General features: G+C 40.2%; 1 protein-coding gene and 1 long non-coding RNA gene across 3 annotated transcripts in view; one reads left to right on the top strand and one right to left on the bottom strand.

Annotated features, from left to right (window-relative positions):
* Positions 1-22,714, top strand: part of LOC127660773 (calcium-activated potassium channel subunit alpha-1-like) — a 292,795-nt gene that overhangs the window by 25,553 nt on the left and 244,528 nt on the right. The window lies entirely within an intron of this gene.
* On the bottom strand, positions 4,191-5,150 carry LOC127660782 (uncharacterized). Its single transcript, XR_007972676.1, has 4 exons — positions 4,810-5,150; positions 4,603-4,679; positions 4,449-4,503; positions 4,191-4,314 (listed from the first exon to the last, which is right to left on the bottom strand). It is a non-coding gene; the product is annotated as an uncharacterized LOC127660782 (long non-coding RNA).

Below are 22,714 nucleotides of genomic sequence, written 5' to 3'. Positions count from 1 at the left end.
GTTTCACCTTTTAAGTTGAATTACTGAAATTAATGAACTTTTGCACGATATTCTAATTTTTCGAGTTTCACCTGTAAATGAAAGCTCTTATCTATACAGGCAGATAAGTTTTATCTTTAAACCAAGCAGGCTCACAGAATTAAAAACCTAATGTATGTAACACATTAAGGACATATACACAGACGACCAAAAGTTTGGATTAATGTTTGGATTAATGTACAGATTTTGCTGTTTCGGAAGGAAATTGGTACTTTAATTCAGCAAAGTGGCATTCAACTGATCGCAATGTATAGTCAGGACTAGGGATGCACCGATACCACTTTTTCTCTTCCGATTCCTATACCGGAAATCTCAGTATCGTCCAATACTGATCCCGATCCGATACCTGTGTTGTTTTTTTACATAATCAGTTTAGAATATCTTCACATTATTGTGTGGAACTAATTGTAAATGTATAGCTTATTAAGAAACACTTTATTATTAACTAGTTTACTGGATAATGTAGCAGTAATTCCAAAGTTTAAGTCATCAGTAGATGTAATATTTTTTCAAATTTTATCTGGACTTTAAAGGATTCAGATCTCTTTTTTGATCAATTTAGTTACAAGATATCAGCTCACTTTTCATTCACAGTTATTTTTTGGAACCTATTCAACTTAAACATTATTATAATTTGTAAACAAATGATGATAATAATATTATATTATAATAGTAATATATCTCAATCGTGCACCTTTAACTTTTAAACCCTCACTTTTATTTTGACATTCTAAACTCTCCAGGAAATCCTGTGTGTCTGATTGTAGACAAGTTCACAGTAGTTTAATTCGCTTCTTATTCAAATTCTGGTAAAAAAAAAAAAGCACCTCTAAGCCATTCTAAATGCATATTTTAAGTGAACCGAACTTTTGTACATATGAGATGTTGTTCGTCAGTAGCGCTCTAATATTGAGCACCGCATGAAGGCTAAAAATAGCCACGAGTGTGTGTGTGTAAACAGAGCAGCGCCATTCACTGACACGCTGGAGCTGCGCATGCATTTTATATATTTACTTCTAAAACACAGCCTTTTGTGATTCACAGAGCTATTGCACATCTTCAAGTGGCTTTGAATAAAATGCATGAGTCATATGAACTACTTTAATGGTGTTTTAATGGTTCTTTTATGTAATTCGTGGAGCTTGACAGTAACGAGCATGACTAACACACAGTATCGGATTTGGATTTAGCTACCCGAAATATACATAATATATATGATAAAGGATCGATACCCGATCCTTCTAAAAGCTTCAGTATCGGAGCCGATACCGATCCAGGTATCGGATCGGTGCATCCCTAGTCAGGACATTACTGATGTAAAAAATGTCTTGGTTACTTTTGTAACCTCCATTCCCTGATGGAGGGAACGAGAAATTGTGTAGATGTAGATGTAGAGACACGGTTACCTCTTATCTTTGAGAAAAGGCCAATGAGAATTGGCGAACAGAATTTGCATGCCCCTTCCCCGGACATATGGGTATAAAAGGAGAGAAGCATGCATCTGTTCAGAGAAGTTTTGAGCTGAGGAGCCGAGTGTAAGTTCCCGGCCATTTCAGCGGCTAGTACAGTCTCCATCAAGGAACGGAGGATATGAAAATAACCAAGACGTTCCCCTTTTTTCACTCAACTGATGTCGATGTAGTGACACTAGGGGTCCCTATCTAAAAATGCCACAACACTGAAACGTGTTACGTGGACTGCTGATGCAGGTGCAAGCAAGCTGCTGCGGGCAAAAATAGCAGGTGCATCATCCTGCTCGTAACCTTCCCCAACGGCCCAAAGACATCATGTAGTTCCCCACATCTTTCCCCACTGCGGGGGGGGAAGCGATGTAACTAGCATGGGAGCAGGCCGCGCCAGCCGCAGCCTTTTCTCTCTCTATGTTTTCTCTCCATAGAGTGTTGTAGCTGGGGCCATCTAACGCTATTTCACGCATCGGGGAAGGTGTTGTATTCCTATCTTATTCTTTATGGGGGAAAAGACCCCGCGGAGACCACATCCTGCCTAGCAGGGGAGGTTAACATATGACAAATTGGTGTCATTGGCCAGTGCCCACAAGGATACCACACTCCTCGTAGAGTGTGCTCGAACCCGCAAGGGGGCGGGCACGGCCTGGGTCTGGTAGGCCAACACAATTGCATCCACGATCCATTGGGCAAGCCTCTGTTTGGAGACCGCGTTACCTTTCTGCTGACCACCAAAGCAGACAAAGAGCTGCACAGAGCGTCTAAAGCTCTGCGTGCGATGCAAAGCATGCACAGGACACAGCAACGTTAAGGCTGGCTCTGCCGCCTCCTGGGACAGCGCTTGCAGGTTCACTATCTGAAACTGAAAGGAGTCGTTGGAACCTTGGGCACGTAGCCCATGGTCACATGGCTGTAAGCACCACCCCAAACCCAGGAACCAATCGTCTAGCCACGAGGGCTGAGGGGAGGATGGAGGGTTCCAGTACAGCACAAGCATAGCGGACAGCTCGAAGTCGGCCTCAGACTGGGCCGGCACAATTGAAGGCACTAACCCAGTCGAGTCCTCTGCGTCGGAGTCCGCCAAGACGCTCTCCGATGCAACTGCGAAACTCTCATCCAGCTCGGGGGCTCTGAAAGATACGTCAGACTGTCAGAGCCAGTCTCATCTCGGAACAGGACAGGGGCAGACAAGCTTGCTGGGGAATGGGTGGCCCACTGGGATTTACCCGGCAAAACTGTGCCCGTTAATCTCCCGAAATCGCCTCCAGCGCCAGCCGCGCCGTCCCTATACCCGTGAGTACACGGTGCGACGTGTGGGGTGGCTAGACAACAGGCTCTAACAAGGACAGAAAGAGATGTGGAAGGCCAGATGTACAACTTAACAAGAGGAGAAGTACATCAGAGTCTCTAGTTTGAGAAATAGATGCATCACATACCCTCGGCTGACAGCTTCAATGAATTCCATGCGCTAAACAGTAAAGAGAAGACTCATGGGAAGATTTGCAAAGAAAAGGACATTATAATACAGAAATACAAAAAGAAAAGGTTAGAGTGGGCAAAGAAACACTGTCATTGGACAACAGATAATTTGTAAAATAGTGTTACGGATCTTAACCCCATTGAGCTTTTTTGCGATCAGCTAGACTGTAAGGTGGATGAGAATTGCCCAACAAGACAGCTACATCTATAACAAGTGGTACAGGAAGCGTGGGTTGAAATGTCACTTGAGTAGTTGGACCAACTCACTGCTAGAATGCCAAGGATCTTCAAATCTGTCATTGATGCACATGGTGGAGTTTGACTGCATCTATGTGAAGATCTGCGGTTAATCAAGGATGAACTTCAAAGACATTAGTTATTAATCTTAGAGTTCATACAAAATCTTTGTTTAAACACTGAAAAAAATAAAATAATATATATCCTTTGATAATGATTTGGGTCCAATTTAATTAAAAAACAATGTGAGTTTTGCTCCAAGGGAGAAAAGACAGCCAGGCGACTAACACATAGATGGGCTGGGCTGGAGCAAAACAGATCCAAACAGGAGACACGACAGACAGGACGAGGAAACAAGATGAACTTGCACAGGACAGTGCACATGAGGAGACTAAAAAGAGATAGAAATCAATAGGTTAAAAAGCTGGGCAGGTGAGACAAATGAACTGATAATGAGCAGACAAGGAGGCAGGGTATGACGCAAGACTGAGAGACACGTGCAGGGCTGGACTGGGACAAAAAATCGGCCCGGGCATTTTGACTAGAGACCGGCCCACCAGGTATTATTGGCAAAGCCATAAAGCCTTTGAATGAAAACAAACGCTGTTCTGACAGCGATGTACACTGTCTTGTTGGTATATATGTATCAATCTAATAAACTTAAACCTACACCATCCTCCCTATTCTGGTATTCTAAACAGTAATTAGCGGAAAACAAAAGACTGCTTGGTTAAGTTAACCTCCTCCTGAACTGTCTATCTACAACACATGGTGGAAACCTGAAATTAAGACAGAGAAGACTAGAGGTGAGACATGATCATTAATGAATATTAAAATTAATAAATGACAGATTTAGTGGTATTTTCATAAACTATTTATTTACCACATCAACAAACAGCATGGCAGCACAAAATATTTGTTTTTAACATGGCAGCCTTTAAAAAGTGAAAGGAGACAGAGAAAGAAAGGTGAGAAAGAATAACACTTAATTGACTTTTTGATGGCATTTTACACAGTACTGGTACAGTATTTAGAAAATGTTGGAAAATACTGACATCATATACAGTACTTCTTAAGAAATTATGATGGGACCCTGAAAAACAGGACACAAGTAAAAAGGACAGAGAAGGGTGAGAAAGAATGGCATTTGTTGGACTTGCTCATATGATCACACTACTTGTATCTTTATTCCACAAAAATAGCTGAATCATATACAGTAGTACTTACGTAGGAACTTAAAAAGTTGCATGGTCTAGAGAACCTCTTAAAGTATGATTAGACCCTGAAAAACAGGACAGAGAGGAACAATGATTAGATAAATAATAAAATCTATTAAGGACAGATTGTGATTGAATTGTATCACCAAAGACTATTTACTCACTGCATCAATAAAAAGTCACCCACAACACTTCCACAGCAGCAACACTGAACATATCTTAACATATGGAATATGGAAACCTTTAAGAAGTGAAAGGACAGACAGCGAAGGGTGAGAAAGAATTGCACTTAATGTTTTTTTTCAGACGATGACAATACTGGTATGTTTACTCTAGAGAAATGGTTGAATCATATTCTATATAGTACTTACTTAAAATGAACCCACTTCAGGCTTCCAAAATTGACTGACAGTCTGAAACGAAACAATGACAGATTAAGGCTGTAAGAAAACTCTCATATTTATATTATCTAATATTTATTCTATCTACTGTCTTATGCATTAAAACCTATTAAAATGGACACATTCTAAGCATTTTCTGAGCACGTGACTTGTTTGAAGTGAAGATAGATACAAAACCTATTCATTTGACTGTACTTTTAGGCAATAACAATAAAGTTGAATTTAATCTTAACTGAAACATAATTAGGAATGTTTTGATAATTTTATTTCACCCCACCAGGTTACAAAAGCAGCTTTCTCAGCAGGTCACTCTTCTCAGCTATCCTGTCAATGACCATGTCGGAGTCCAATGACATAAGAATGTCCTTTTCAGTGGCCATCAGCATAAACATCTCAAGCCTGTTTCCAGACAGGCTGCTTCGGGGTCTGCTTTTAATGAATTTGAGTGTAGAGAATGCCAGCCCAAGGAGACAGTAGGCATCAGACAGCATGTTGAACCGCCTGAGAATTTGATAGCAGCACAGTGGGCAATTTTTGCAAGAATCACAGCTTTTGGTCACAATTTCACTTTCTTCGTCCCATTCTTCAGATCTATCCTTTGCTGTTCTGGTCCTGTAGTCATCTACATGTGATGTCTTAAGCCTTTCCCACTGTCCAGCAAAACTTTTCAGTTCTGACTGAAGGTTATTTACTGTAGCCCTGCTGTCAAATTTCAGGAGACATGTGCTGAGGTTTTGAAGTGCATTACTAGGAAGAGAAACTGTTCTGACCTGGCTAAACTTCCTGGGGTCCAACCATGCCAAATCCAGCAACAAGAGGGCCATTTGTGACAAATCGTCTGTGGATTGCTTCAATAACTGTGTCCAGGATGGTGTTGTGCACTTTCACCTCATATGTTTTCTCAGCATTGATTTGCAACTCATCTTCAGTCATCTCTCCGGCCATGCGTTTTCTCTTCTTGGCTCTCTTTTCAGGTAGTGCAGCCTCCACTTCCATGTCTGTGTTGTCCTCCCTCTCTTCGAGTTTCTGATTTGTCTGTTTCACAAATGTGTCTGCAGCTGCCTTCGCAGTTGGGAAGTCCCTGGCGATACTTTTGAGGCTATCTTGTGTGGCAGTCACCATATGATGGGCAGAGAGAATGTCCATCCCCGTTGACTGGAGGTACTTCGACAGAGGAGTTGTTTGCTGAAACACTCTAAGAAATATCTGTGCTGTTAAGACAGTTTTATGCTTCAAGAGACACTCTTTAAAGCCTTGTGCTTTGGCACGAACAGCTGGCTTTTCTTTTTCCCTCTTTTCAATGGCTTCCAGCGTGAGCACTACATCAATGAAGAGGCCATCATCTGGTTTTCCAAAATGTCCAAAGATTTTTGGAGGACATCATGCTTGGCCCACCACCGTGTCTCACCTATTGGACTGAGGCGTCTGTGTCTTGTCTCTTCTTGGGTTTGTTTCTCCCACAGATTAACCCTGTGATAGGACTCCTTGATGAACACAGCTATGTCATTAAGTAAATTAAAGAGTGATCCACTTTCAATGACACTTTGTGTTGTGTCAGCAAGCACAAGATTAAGTATGTGTGCATAGCACCACACATGCACATGAGTTGGAGACTGGGCAGTCATAAGTGCTGAAAAGCCTTTGTACTGGCCCTGCATATTTGAAGCACCATCTGTTGCATTCCCAATGCACATGGCCTTGTCCAGATTCAGATGCTCTAAAATTCCAGAAAGCAAGTTTACAAAGTACTGCCCCGTGGATGCTTCGCACCTCACTATGGAGACAAGCCTCTCCTGCACAGCCTCAGTAACATATCTGATAATTACTGAACACTGATCATAACCTGTGATGTCTTGGGTTGTGTCCAGCTGAACAGAGAACATCCCAGCTCTCTGGACATCACTGATGATGCTCTCTTGAATGAAATGGCCAATTGCATCAATCACTGAGTTGACAGTTGTTTTGGAGAGTAGGGTGACGAGAGACCCTCTACCTCTTGATCCACTGGACTGATGCAACTTCTTGCTTTTCTCAATGCAGTCATTCAAATGTTCTCTAAGGCACATATCATACTTGCCTAATAACACAATCAATTCCAGAAAGTTACCATGATCGATAGTGTTATCACCCAAAGTGTATGCAGCCTCATTCTCCACATGCCTATAGCTGAGTCCCCTCTTCCCTAGTACTTTGTCCACGTCCACTATACGCTCCAAAACTTGCCGTCTCTTTTTCACTTGTGCTCTGTGAGCTGACAACTGACTGCCAGCAAACAAGCTGCTGATGTTGCCTTTTGAGCACCTTAAGAAAAAAGCTTCAGCACAGGTCTGGTGTGTAGTGTTCTTTTCATGCTCCTCTGTGCGCAGATGTACATGTCGCCAGTCACTCATGCCTGTTATAAATGCGCTGGTGTCAGTCCGCCTTGTAAATGCTAGACACACAAAGCAGAACAATAAATGGCGTTCTTTGCAATAAGTAAGCCACTTCCTGCTGGTGCCATCTTTACGGCTGAACACCCTCATCACAACTGCATTGCTGGTGTTCTGCTGTGGGTGGTAATCTAAGAATGCCTGTAATATGGCGGGTTCAGGGCGAGCAAAGTAATCTATGCCCTGGCTCTCACTCTCCTGGTCTTCCAACTCTCTCTCTTGCTCAATCTCTTTCTCTTGCTCCATCTCTCTCTCCTGCTCTTGCATTTCTCTCTCCTGCTCTTGCATTTCTCTCTCCTGCTCTTGCATCTCTCTCTCCTGCACCATCTCTCTCTCCTGCTCTTGCATCTCTCTCTCCTGCACCATCTCTCTCTCCTGCTCTTGCATCTCTCTCTCCTGCACCATCTCTCTCTCCTGCTCTTGCATTTCTCTCTCCTGCTCTTGCATTTCTCTCTCCTGCTCCATCTCTCTCTCCTCCTCTTGCATCTCTCTCTCCTGCTCCATCTCTCTCTCCTGCCCTGCTTGTGATGATGGATCAACCTGGTGTAACATGTAAGGATTGGCACAATTTGTTGAGATTTTGGGGAGTTCCTCAATAACAAGGTGACCAAAGACTACAATAATCAGTGATACAATTGCCTAATTACTGTTTAATAATATCAAACATAAATGAAATATAATTATTATTATCAATTTAACAATAATGTACCAAATGCAATATGTTTATTTTTAACCTTTAATTATTAAAGGTTACAAGTAGGGTGGCCCCATACCATACCATAGTTATAACATCAAGGTCCAAAAATATTTAAAATTGTTTGGAAAAACGCAGACACTAAATAATAACATGGCGGCACACAACAGTGCAGTAGTGGTCAGTTAACTATTTTTGTGAGCTCATCTAAAGTGAGGACCAGGGTGGGAAATTAACTTTTTTGCTCATTAGCCACAGTGGCTGGTGGATGCCCAATTTTACCAGCCACTTATATTTTTTACTAGCCACTTTTTTTTTATGCATGGTTATTTTACAGTTTATTTTTTAATATTAGTTAAGTCTTTATGACCATAAATGATGGAGTATTTAAGTGTATTTTGCTGCTATTTGAAAAAAATCCAGCAAAATGCGCCAGCGCGTTTGCCGACGAGGGTTAACTCTATAATAAAGCTCGATAATAAAGCAAATACAGATAGGGTTGGAGATGAAAAGTTTAACTGACACGCAGTCGAGCTCCGGAGCACCCACGGTAGGCTATCGGCTCCTATCCTCGCGGCTGCTAAGACTATCGCTAAACTAAAAAAACGATAGCTATCTAGCCATCACAAAACACACAACTTCAAGTTAGTAATTTAACGTTACTTACTTGCACATCCAAACGTAGTCCCGAAAAGGTCTGCCCTTTTTGCCGATCGCATGGACGTTTCTGAATAGAATTCTCATTCGGTCCAACTGCGCGGATTGCATAGAGCAGATAGCCTTTATTGCCACACTTTGGTCCTGGGGTCCCGTCTTCGCCAGCTGTATGGCATTGCACTTGATATGAGACTTGGATGACTCGTGCTCTTTTATTGACTCTATTTTAAGGTTAGTTGTTCCTCTAACGAACGAATTGTTTGCATTTTCGGATGACGCATTGGTTCGACAGTAAGTACAGTGCATGGACTGTTCGACGGGAAGGTAGGCTAACCATTCCCTCGTTTTCCCTTCGTCATCAATGCGCCACTTGTTTGAAAAGTACCTTCTCGTTTTATTTACTTCCTCCGCAACAGTTTGTACAGCTACTGCTGACTCCGCGGCGGGCCTCTTAACACCGGGTATATGTCGCCACATTTTTTTTTGCCGTGTCCGTGCGCTATGTCCGTGACGCACAGCGCTGAAAACCAATCAAATTAGTTACTCGACAAAAGTGCATTATTGTTACTTAGCAACAGCATTCTTTGACAAAAGCTGTCCAATCAGTTACAAGGAATGTTTTAAGTAGTAACCAATAAAAATATGTTTTACAATCTACCCGTCACTGTGGCTGGTATACAAGGCAAAGTCACGCGCCACTTTGAAAAAGTACCCGCCATTGGCTGGTGGCGGGTGCTAATTTTCCACCCTGGTGAGGACTATTTATGCCTTGTAAAGCATTTACAAAGGAGATTTAAATGCTGTTAATAATTTCTCTGTTCTGTATCACTGTGTTGTGTTTGTTTCATTTTTCTGTTTAGAAGATAACTGAGTCTTTAAATCTCCTTTATAAATGCTTTACAAGGCATGAGTAGTCCTCACTTTAGATGAGCTCACAAAAATAGTTAACTGACCACTACTAAATGCTTTATAACTACCTGAATTTACTCCATTTACTTACACTTTCTAAGTGATCTTATGAACCACTGACAACTCTTAAATAACTGGTTTGTAAATAATGCTATACTTCATTTAGAAATGATTAATTAATCATTAACAAAGTATGAAAATACAATTATTAAACACATTATAGATATGCTTATAAATCAAGAAAAAAGCATTTATAGCTGTATTTACAAACTGCTTATTAATGTCTATAAATGCTTTTATAAATGATGAATTAACTGTTTGCTTACTTAATGATTAATAGCGTGCAGTTATTATAAAGTGTTACCAAAATATCTACCACTAGACCATTTAAGAAGTTAGACAAAACTTTCGGATCATCGATGGATGCATTTATTTACGGGTTGAGAGAGGCTGCACAGTTTGACCAGAGGGCAGCGGGCGCACACCAGGCTGCCGGATGGTGTTGCTAAGACTTGCAATGTATAACTATTATCAGACCTGGCCTCGAGTCACGGCCCCGACTCTCCCGATTGCCACTCCGCCCTTGCTTAGTTATAATCATTTTCGTTCCGCCTCGTCCCTCGTCTCATCAACGAAAACTCGAAAACGTCTCGTCATGTTTTAGTCACCTTAGAGCCAGCCAGCCATTTTTAGCTAGTCATCGTCGCATTATCGTCATTAAAAAAAGTGTCAACTTACCTCAAGTTCAGTTCTGCCACTTGGACCGGCGGCCGCCTCGGGTCTCTCCTCCTCCTGCCTCCCCTTTCCCTCTTCAACCTGCTGCTGGCCTCCATCACTTGCTAATTTTACTGAAGTGGAAGCTCCACTATTGCCACCACCAAACAACTGTGATATTTTAGCACATTTGGCAGCATCTGCCTGAAGGGCAAGTTTCTTTTTTGCCTTCATTTTTTCGGCTCCTCCTTTACGTTTTTTGTTCTCCATTTTTGTTCAGCAGCAATGATATGTGATTGCTGATCCGTTGAAGGGGGAGGGTGCATCTGACCTCCTCGGCTGTAATTGGTCCAGCCCAGAGTCGATCATGACCAATTGGCCAATCCACCACCTTTAATAGTTTATACCGTTGCAAAAAAAACAAAAAACACCGGCCCACAAAAGAAGAAAAATCACCATCGGTATGCCCGATGTGCGAGTTTTATAGGCCGTTCAGACAAAAAAAAAAAAAAAAATTGTAAGTATGTAGGCTACCGGCCCACAAAGCACGTCGGCCCACCGGGCAAATGCCCGAAATGCCCGATGGCCAGTCCAGCCCTGGACACGTGGCAAAACAGAAACAAAACATAGCCGCACTCACAAAACACAAACACATGAATGACACGAGCGCATGTCACCAAGACTATAAGGCAACATGCGCTCATGCCAAACAACAGACGAGACAAGAGATTGCACGTCAACAACAACAAAGCGATGCCTTGCACTCTCACATTCTCTGACAGTAATTTGCTACAGAATTTTATTTTATGGGTGAACTTTTTCTTTAAGGATGTGCTGTGACTGTGTGCTAGTATATAATAAAGTTTTGGAGAGAACAAACCTTTAAAGTTTCAAGAAAATAAGATTCAAATGCATTTGACCTTAAGCTATAAGATGCTATTTGTCTGTGCGACAGCAGTAGTTTGCATATGTGGTAATGTACTCTGTCTTTGAGCAATTTGTTTACCACTGTTTAAAATGTTGTTTATGGGATATTTTATTATTTTGTTATTTTTATGGGCACTCAAACTAAAAACAGTTTCTTATTTTCTGCCATTACTATGTTCATCACTCATTCGCTCTTACCACCCCCGCCCTAGTTATTCTCTGTCTTTCACTCTCGCATGCTTTCTCTCTGTCTCTCTCAATCTCTCTCCCTCGTTCTCTCTCTCCCACACACTCTAGCACACACACCTACAGTCTACCATCCAGGTCTCTGTTGCTAAGCGACAAACCAAGTACGATGGACTATGATAGTGACATTTGTCCAGTGCAATTTCATCCTCAGAACTGAGCTGCCTCTATATGATAAAAATTACGGTCTTCTGCAAGTTACGATGCGTAATGCTTTACTCTGCATCGCTAAGAGACGTACAGTTTAGAACTGAATTACTGATAGGGCTGAAGAAAACACTTGCTATTTCCAAGCCTCGATGGTATGTTTTGTTGGTTACATGGCCAGTGTGAGCATTTGGGCCCTACTGGTTCACACCTTTGATTGGTCCCCAGAGCATCCTAAGCTTTTATTTTTACAAATGAGCATGATTAAGAGCACTTACTAAGTATTGATTAGTGGTGGCTATTGCCTGGAAGAAGATGTGTTCTTGCTGTAGCCATCCTGTCTGTGGCCTTCATTTAAATGGGAGACATAAATCTCAGGATTAGCAATGTGGATTTGCTCACTGTAATGTTTAAAGGCAGTGCTTAACTGTCTTAAGTCCCGGGCTGCTTGGCGGCTTCTGACACGTGAGACTTGAGACACCCTGTTGTAAAGCACCCCCTCTCTTTGGCTTTGGGAATATGTTGCACTAACAAACATGGCAGGGATGATGGTTTCATAGAGTACTGTGATACTACACTGACGAATAGCTTGGAGTATCTAGTTAAAAATACACCCGGTGAAATGAACAGATGTACAGCAAGTGTAAATAGGTCAGTGTTATGTTGGGTAACTGTTTGCGTAACTGTTTACATACAATTAGGCTATACAGAGAAATATACAGACATTTTTAGTGCACTTCTGTGGCTAAAGTGAATCCAGCTAGCATCCTAATAGCGTAATTATAGCATAATTGCATTTTTGTGTGCAATACACATCAGTAAACGGACTGTTGGCATGCTGTTAAAGGAATATTTCCCCCAAAACTTATAATTCTTGCATTATTTACTCACCCTTATGCCATCTCAAACTTGTATGACTTGCTTTCTTCTGCAAAACACAAACAAAGATATTTTTTTACATCCATACAAGGCAAGTCAGTGGGGTCCAATACTTTCAAGCAAGGACTTAAAGGTAGCATAAAGGTAATCCATATGACTCAAGTGGTTTAATCAGTGTCTTCAGAAGATACGATCAGTTTTGGGTAAGAAACAGACCACAATGTAACCAAAAAATGTAATTTTTGCTGGTATTGCGCACAATTTTAATCAAGTTCCACGTTCATAATCGGGGAATTCGCACTCATTTATTAACTTTAACATGTACAGTAGTTGAGATTTTGCTAACTAACCCACACAGACAAATACAATCAAATACAATGTTTAAATCAAATCAATAATTTTGATATAATAATTTCTATCATAATTCCATAATCAACAAGAGAGCATCCTAGTAGAGTTTAGTGTGGGCATGAAGTGACCAAAGTGACACATTTGCTGAACTTAAAGATGTATAAACCTGTTAATTCAACATGCAAATGGTGTTATACTGTAATACCGTGAGCAATGCAATAAAACTATCGCTCCTGTTTATGACCAATGAAGCTGTCTACAGTGCAAGCGCACGACACCGGAGCGATCTAGTTTTGCCTCTCGCTCATAATGAAGCAACTTTGACAAGAAAGGGAGAAATAGCCACAAGCATGTGTTTCACCACAGACATGTCCCCGAATAATTGCACGTTTATATTTTTTTAATACCATACATTATTATCAGCTAACACTGATATTATGCATGAACTGAAAGGGATAGTTCACCCAAAAATGTTTTGCTGAACATAAACAAATAAATATTTCAGCTCTGTAGGTTTTTTTTCTTGAGAGAATTTAAATTTTTGGGTGAACTATTCCTTTAAGACGTCTTGTGTGAGATAAAATTTCATATTCTGATGCCACTACCTTGTTTTACCTTGTTCTTATGTTTAGCTTGTTAACAGGTAAGAAAGCTGAAATATTGGCATGTTTGTGTGTGTGTGTGTGTGTGTCTATTCTACTCTGTTTTATAGAGGAGTTGATTCAGATCATCTCATGTGAATGCTGCTGTCACTTCTAATTATAATTTGCCCTAGCACAGCCTCTATTAAGCTAGATTTCACAGAGTTTTTCCAGACAGTGGAGAGCAGGGCATGGCCTGTGAGGCTGTGTGCTAACTTAAGGGAGAATCTGTGTTTTCTTATCTCAAAACAGCAGTGGCAGGGCCAGACTCTCCCATATGAGAGAGTGATTTCCCACAGTACAAACTGCATGTAGGTTATGAGCTTAGCCATTCTACTGTGCATTACTCTTAAAGGCACAGTTCACCCAAAATGTAAAATTCAGGAATCATTTACTCACCCTCATGTTGTTCCAAACTCATGGAATCCAAAGATGTCAGGCATAATGTAAATTTTATAATAATAAATGTTTTTAAAAATGACAAAAAGATATATATATATATATATATATATATATATATATATATATATATATATATATATATATATATATAAATCCAAACATTCACAGTTGAAATTCACTGACAATAATAATAAGAGCTAGCACATGAGATTGTTAGTATTGGAGTCATTTATGTGTATAAAGTGAGTGAAAATTAACTAATGTAATGAAGTGCTGAAAGCAGTATGCCTCAGACAAACCCTTCGGCCCAGTTTACAATCGGCAAAGCTTGGCTCAATTCACCTCAAAGCACTGACCTTTCACACTGCCAATGTGTGCTGTACTTAATGCAAACTAATAGGGAGATAATCAGACTAAATATGTGTAAAACTGGGACATTAAGAAACAAAAAGAAGTATTGTGTTCTCTGTCAGTTCTGGTGTACTAAAATGCTATTTCATGGGTATTTTAGGAGAAGGTCGGAGCAGAGGCAGGAACAGGGGGCATTCCCAGCCTAAAACCAAATGATTTACAATGAAGAAATCCTCTGACTCAGAGACACTTTATCTGAGCTTTGAATTACGCATCTGGATGGCCTCTAGCAAAATAAATCATTATTTGGGATGTGAGATGTCAGTTTAATGATACAAAAAGCTTGTGATCTTCTGGTGTTATTTGAAAAGCTAGAAGATGGTGTCCACGAGGCTTTTTTTTTCTGAGAAAGCAAGCAAGCAGCAAATATTCAGAGAAGAAATAATTGACAGTACAAAAATAAAACTGATGGGTTGGGTCCCCCTCAAGTGTTTTGCTGCTTAGATATGGCTGGACAATAGGTGTCTTATACAGTATTTTAGTCCGCCCACACTGACAAATTAATACATTTTTGTGAACCTTTAACAGAACTGAAAGACATGAAAGATGTAGGGTATCTAGGTCAGGTTTGGGGAATGTACGACTAATATTAATGATTGTAATCAATGATTAATCATACGGTTTTGACTAGATAACAATACATACAAAAACGCCCCAAAAAGGGCTTATATAGTCCAAGAGTCTGCTTCCAATATATATAGATAATTAAACACAACGAATTATAATTAATTAGGAATATACATCGTATGCAGACAGGCTGTATTAATTTTCAGAACACCTTAATGGAATTGACCCGTAGGCTATCGCAACCAACCAGTTCGTCCAGCGAACCGCTTTGCTAAATAATCCTGATCAGTTCTCCAGAAGGTTTATTTTTAGTATAAGCTTATTTATCAAAAGCACATTAACTTACTTTGATAATATCAGCTCGTAGCTTAAAATCGCACATTAAAGAGGCTTTGTTTTATGACCAACAAACACAGACAATCAAGCGTATAATTGGGTTTAATACAAGGAACTAGGATATATCACTACACTTAAACACACATTTAACATAGAATAAACATTAAATAAACAAAGTACACATAGTAAGGGAAAATAAAGAATTAGAGGTATAGCAAACTTATTTCAACAGTTAACCTTTCAGAGCCAGCACGGAAGTTACACACTGTAACGCATTTGAATTTCAATGAAATAATACATGCACAATGGACCTTTGTGTAGCTGAGCAAGGCTGCGTGTATGTCGTGTCCTCGTGGCGTCCTTGAGATGGGCTTTCTGTCAGTGTTTCCAGATCATGGATGGTTCACGGAAAGCTCGAAGCGTCTTAAGAGTAACTGTTGAAGAGTCGACGGGTGTTCCGGAGAGGTCCAGAAGAACGGGGGAAGAGTGCAGAAGAGAAGAGATGTAAGGGATGCAAGAGAGCAAGAGATGCTAGAGGGTTGAAATGTTCAGCAGAAGAGAGAGAGTCAATGCTGGATCTGACTTTTAAAGTAGGGAGGTCACACCTCCTTTGGGAGAAGTGACCCAATGAGACCCCTCCGTTTTGGGTGCGAGTTTGCTCCCTTTGTCCTGTCAAGGCTCATTTGCATATCATTTGCATGATTTATGACCAGGTTAGGAGTTTGGTTGAATTACTCAAAAGACAGTAAAACATAGCAGAAATACAATTTTAAAGTAATCTTATATTTATATTCAGCTAGGACAAGTCGTAAGGTTTAATTTGATACCAAGAAACGTGTATTTGGTACACTTAAAAGTGGATATACATACTCAGGCTCTTATTTAAAGCTCCAGAGTTTAACTAACACAACTAAACAAATTTTAACTAGTTTAATCTAACATCAGAAATACACAACATACAGGGATTAAACGTATTTCCTTAAAAATAAACCCTTCTAGGTTTTAAATGAAAGACATACATTCTGTTGCCAACTTTTCACGTGCCTTGCTCACATGGTAAAGCACGAGGATTTGGAGTGTGTCACATGGGTAGGGGTTTTTCGAAGGACGAGGATTCTCTGTCAATAGCGCATTATACTTCCCAGACTAGCTGGCGCTATTTCAGTGATTAGAGGAGTTTTAACAGTGGGTTCTTTGTATTGAGAATCGATGAGCCATGATTATCCTTCATACTCTACAAAGATATTTGGCTCTAAATAAGAACATTTCTCGATTCCCAACCCTGCACATTTCAGAAATCAACTGCACGCCTCTGACGTCCACAGATGTCTTACTGACACAAAACGGAAAGTCAGCAGTTGACCAATGAAAGATCTTTTAAGTGCAATATCCTTTTCAGAGCACAATGGAAGGCTGTATGTCCTTGTTCGTGTTCAATATCTGTCCATTGTTTCCTTCCATTTCACTGTCTGTCAGCATTGCCTCCACCCCTAATCCTCCATCACCGTACCTCTCCTTTCTCATATCCATCAGAGGAGAAAGCACAGCATCAGAATAGATATCAGTAATGAAAGCTGTTCTGGTCTAGTGCAGTAATCTGTGGTCTGTCTGTCACTGACCCGGTCTCTGGAGGGTCGTCAACTGTTGCACTGTTTTCATTTGGATTTTATTCCCTCTGTGTGATTTATCATGTGATTGACAGGAAGAATGGCTTAAGAGGCTTGCATGTGCCTTTACAAGATAGTTGGCCATTAGCAGTGTAACAATTAATTTGTTCCATTGTGATGACCACTACTGATTTTTGTTTTTAAATTTGTGTGGGAAATATTTTCTCTAAGATAAAAGACTATCATTTTAGTAGTATCATTGTTTGTGTGTTAGTGTGTGTGTGTATTTACAGAAGACTTTTGAGGCATCTATTTGATTTTCTTTTTTTTTTTTTTGCATTTCTGGTGTCTACATCAAGGCCACATGCAAATAATCCAAAAGAAATAAAAAAAGTAGCCTGATTAAAAAAGTTAATAAATAGAATTGCTCAGTGTGTGGAATCAAACTGAATAGTTCGGAGTTCACAAATATTGCTTGTGAATCGAGTTGAAAACCAATGAATTGTGAATCGAATCAGTTTGTTGTCATCCCACAGTTCACACCCCTACATGGTGGTTACATTTACCTTTGCACTCCGAAATAATGCGGACGAAGAAGGCATGGGCGGATGTTGAGCGCATGTAAAACCAGCATAAAAATGACCAAGCAGTCTATTTTTAATACAAGGTGTAACAAAGTTCAATGGAAAGGAGGAGGCGTGAACCGGCTTGACAATATAAATAATAGTTTAATAATAAACTTAAACAAAAATACACAAACATAAACACATGCAGGGCAGCTGCCTGTAGTTCTCTCTCTCTCTCTCTCTCTCTCTCGAACTGTCGCCTCTGGTCGCCTTTATCTCTCTCAGGCTTGATCAGCCTGATTAGGGGCCGGGTGTGCAGCATCATGGCCCAGTCCCACCCTCCACCCTGCCACAGTGAATTATTTCAGATTCAGCTAGCTAACAATTTCTTAATTGGATATATCACTATATATGCTGTAGTGAGAAGAACTGTCTTCAGAGATACAGCTATTGTTATTGCAGTGTAGAAGTAGCATGTGTACTGTAGCTCCTCTGAGAATATATCACAAGTGCTTGCAACACCCATCTAAAACAACAAAACACTCTAGTGGTCTTTTAAAAAATAAACTAGTCCTATTTGATGCAGCCTCTGTGGTCAATAGAGATCGGTCATCCCAGATGTGTATGTCTTTCTTTCTTCTGCAGAACACACACAAAGGTTTTTAGAAGAATATTTCAAAGATTTATAGTAAAAAAGGACATGAATTTTCATGAAAATGTTGTATCTGTATATATCTGGAGTCTTATGGATTACATTTTATGTGATTTTTGGACCTTCAGATTTCAAGCCACCATTCACTTGTATTGTATGGACCTACAGAGCAGAAATATTCTTCTAAAAATCTTAATTTGTGTTCAGCAAAAGTGAGCAAGTCAAACACATCAGGGATAGCATGAGGGTGAGTAAATGCAAGAACTTAAATTTTTGGGTGAACTATCCCTTTAAAGCGCAATCACATGTACCTTCCTACGGCCAAATTAGGCAGGCGGAATACTGTAATTTCAGTGGGAATGTTTGCGCAATCGACCTGAGGTGGCGAAAATGTTCCCCAGAGGATTATGTGTGGAGTTCAAGTTTGGTAAACTTTGACAGGCATATTTGCATGCCGATCAATGGGAAGTTGCTTGTTTTGGCAGTGACCTCAGTGTGGGCGGTGCTTCGTACAAGCTACACTGAATATTCACAATGGACAAAGACACCATTTAAGCAGCGAGTTTCATTTTAACTTCACTCTGCCAGATTATACCCTGCTGAAAAGACCAGCATTGCTGGTCATCAGTTTATGCTGTGTTTTGGGTGCAGGTGTCACCACCAGGCTAGCAGCAGCTTTAGCATGAATATGTTGGTCCACCAACTAGACCAGCAGCAAACCAGCACTTACCAGCATAAACCAGCCTAAACCAACCTAGACAGGCATGGGATTTGCATGCTGGCTAAACTGGTCTTTTCAGCAGGGTAAAGACTTGTGTGGCAGGGCAGAGGGCAGGACCGGGCCGTGATGCTGCACACCCAGGCCCTAATCAAGCTGTGAAAGCCAGAGAGGGATAAAGGCAACCAGAGGCGGCAGTTAGAGAGAGAGAGAATTATAGGCAGCTGCCCTGCATGTGTTTATGTTTGTGTATTTTTGTTTAAGTTTTTTATTAAACTATTATTTATATTGTAAAGCCAGTTCTCGCCTCCTCCTTTCCATTGAACTTTGTTACATTCATATTTATTCTGCTAGTGAATGAAGCTCTGGTGGACAGATGGCCTGCTCAAAGTGTGCAGACACTTTTTTTGCGGCCATATGTTATCATTAAATATTTAAAGGCGTGGAATTGGTCCTGGAATAGGTTGTTGTGGTGGTAGCTACAATTAGTAAAGCTCTAACACATCAAATGCCAACACAGTCTACTCTTATGCACAGGAGTGTGTTCAGCCACTTACATATTTAAAGGCTTACCTTTAAACTTTGCCATTTTATTAACTATTAAAAATTGAAGTGCACTGAATCCCATTTATTGATCGACAAAGGATGGAAAGTCTGAAGCCCATTATGTGGGTTGATGGTTACTTTGCTCTTTGCTTTCACATTGAGGGCAGGCCAAGTTTAGTTGTTAGAAGGTCCTGTTTTTCACTTGCTAAGTGTGTGTTTAAGGCTGACTGGACTGGCAGTTCATCACGGACCGCACTTTAAAATGGTTGAGCCAGATTGCCTTAATACTGACATTAAAGGGAAAGCTCATTAAGCCAGCTTGAGGAGTTTGTGTGTGTGTCTGACCTTGATTGACAACACTGGAAAGATGTTTTGTTTGGTAGGGAAGAGCACTCTGGCCATAGATTGGCAGCAGAAATGTCTTGTGATAAACTTGGTTTAGAACGCTGATGTGTCAAGACACATCTGTTCAGGAATTGTGTAAAACATGTTTACCATGACAAAGATGTCACACTGGAGCCTAAATTGACCAGAAAATGATTGTAAGTGTTGTATGTGTGTGTGCTGAACTTTTATATTTCAGTTTTTTTGTACCAGTTCACAAAGTATTGCATTACTGAAGAAACATATCTTCCAACATACAATATATACCATGTATAGTGTTGATATTTTCAGAGTGTTGGTACACGTGTGTGTAGTTCAGTCTGAAGTCATGTGACATACAGTACTGTGCTCACTGAATCGTAATAGAGGAGCTGGAAACCCAGATATGAGTTTCATGGTCTGGGGATTTGGCCTTTTGATACAAAGACGAGCTAACCAGCCCTGACACAAACCTTACCCTGCAAGAGATGGAAACCCATTACTGCGTCAAACACACACGCACACGGACACACACACACACACACACACACACACACACACACACACACACACACACACACACACATTTGCTGGAAAATGTTAGTTTTTTTAGCAATAGGAAAAATTTTGTTGTCCTCCAGGATGAATGAGTAGTGGGTACAGAGAGAGAGAGAGAGAGAGAAATTTGCCAAAGTATAGAACACAGGATCTCAGAGACGTGTGCTAGTAAATGGGATATTTTCTGTGAAGACTTTGAACTGCTACATTTGAAGGCTTCATTTCCTACTAATCAAAATTAAGATCAAAAGCTCAGTTTTTAAATAGTGTTTTGGTGGTGTTTACTTATTAGAAATTCATGCAAATTTTAGATTTTAGTAAAAGTGACTACTTAAGATAAGTATTGCTGCTTGGTAAGGCATGCATCACCTTGATAACGTGAATATCATTACATTTGCTTTAGCTGCCTAAAATTTTGCTTGGGCTGCTAAAGCAAATGTAATGATATTCACGAATCTTTTGCTAAATTTGCTTATCTCTGCTCGCATTTGCTTGGCGTGATTTGAAGCCTGGTTTTCACAAGTGATCTGTTCTGCTCATCTTACTGCAGTATTACCCAATTTTGTTGTTGTTGTTGTTGCTGTAGGTACCACCACACCACCATCAGTAAGGCTCAAGTACCCCTTCATTTCCACTGAACTAAAGGTGTGTACCAAAGGCTAAAAATAACTGAACCTTTATCATTAATATTGGTTTATCTCTGATGTACAAAATGTTACATAAAGTTACAAGTTATGAAGTTTATTCTTTAACAACAACATAAACAAAATCAGGCCAAATGTATCATTAAATGTACAATTAGCACAGACTAATGCTTTTAATTATACAAGTGATAGTCTAACTTAGTACTGTCACGGTTGTGTTCGTGTAGTGGAAGTGAGGTGATGCAGGAATGGAACAAATAACATATACCGTAATAGGGTGACCAAACGTCCTGTTTTACCAGGACATGTCCTGTTTTCACGTCCTGTCCTGGCCGTCTTTTTTGTGTCTTTGATAGATAGTATTTTGTAATAACAATTTTCTATCCATACAGAGGCATAGCCTACTTTAAATGTATTGAAATTAACAAGGCATCTTTGAGTAAAATTCGAGTATCATTTTAGTATCTCATTGCCGGGCAGAGTGTCCTGGTTTTTGGTAATCAAAATATGGTCACCCTAACATATAAGGAATCAATCTAGGAAATACACTGGAGAGGAACACTACAAAGTGACAAACTCAACATAACAATTCAACAATACAAGGTAACAATTCAAGAACTGACAAGGAATGAATACAACAAGAGGGTATTTATACAAGCGGGTGCAGATGAGGGAATGGAGAACAGTTTAGGAGGATTGGGAACAGATGGCAGTGATGAGGGCAGTGCATTATGTGATGTGTAGTCTGGGGAAAACGAAGGATGCCACAAACCCAATTCAACATAAGAGTCCATAGAACAAAACAGAGAATAGCTGTGACATTAGCCCCTATAAATCTCATAATGTTAAATATAATATAAAAAATAAAAATATTTGGGGGCCTGTGTAGCTCAGCGTGTTATGCTGACTACCACCTCTCGAGTCTTGAGTTTGAATCCAGGGCGTGCTGAGTGACTCCAGCCAGGTCTATTAATCAACCAAATTTGTCCAGTTGCTAGGGAGAGAAGAGTCACATGGGGTAACCTCCTTGTGGTCACAATTAGGTGTTCTCGCTCTCAATGGGGCCTCCACATGCTGTGAGTCTCCGCTGTGTCATGCACAGTGATAAAATGTGCGGATTGACGGTCTCAAAAGTGAAGGCAACTGAGATTGAGGTGAGTAGTGGGAATTGGGCATTCCAAATTGGGAGGAAAAAATGTATGCAAATATTTTTAAATATCTAAAAATCTTTAAAAAATAAGATGCATTCATCTGAGAAGCAGCATATAAGATATTTAGAATTGCTTTTAAAGAATAGATCTTGAATGTAAGTAGATTTTGTATTTACTGCACTCTCAGAAGTATAACCAAGTGAAAAAAACACACTTGTATACAAAATACACTTATACATTTACATTTAAATGTATTCATTTGGCAGACGCTTTTATCCAAAGCGACTTACAAAAGAGGAAAACATAAGCGAATCATCTTAAGGAGATAGTGGTACAAAAGTGCCATATTACAAAGTTTCACTAGCATCAGAATAGTTTTCAAAACAAGTGCAAGTGCAATTCTTTTTTTTAGTGACTAGTTAAGTGCTCTTGGAAAAGATGCATTTTAAGTCGTTTTTTGAAGACAGAGAGTGAGTCTGCTTCACGGATGGAGTTGGGGAGGTTATTCCACCAATGTGGTATGATGAAGCTGAAAGTCTGAGAAAGTGTTTTGGTGCGTCTTTGTGTTGGTACAACAAGGCAACGTTCCTTAGCCGACCGCAGGCTTCTAGTGGGTGTGTAGATCTGCAGAAATGATTTTAGGTATGTTGGAGCAGACTCAGTGACTGTTCTGTATGCCAGCATCAGAGCCTTGAATTTGATACGTGCATCAACCGGTAGCCAGTGGAGAGAGACAAGGAGTGGTGTAACATGTGCTCTC

This window comes from Xyrauchen texanus, chromosome 20, assembly GCF_025860055.1.
Source record: "Xyrauchen texanus isolate HMW12.3.18 chromosome 20, RBS_HiC_50CHRs, whole genome shotgun sequence".
Lineage (NCBI taxonomy): Eukaryota > Metazoa > Chordata > Actinopteri > Cypriniformes > Catostomidae > Xyrauchen > Xyrauchen texanus.
Note: the sequence above shows the minus strand (reverse complement) of the source record. Positions and strands in the feature narration are given on the sequence as shown.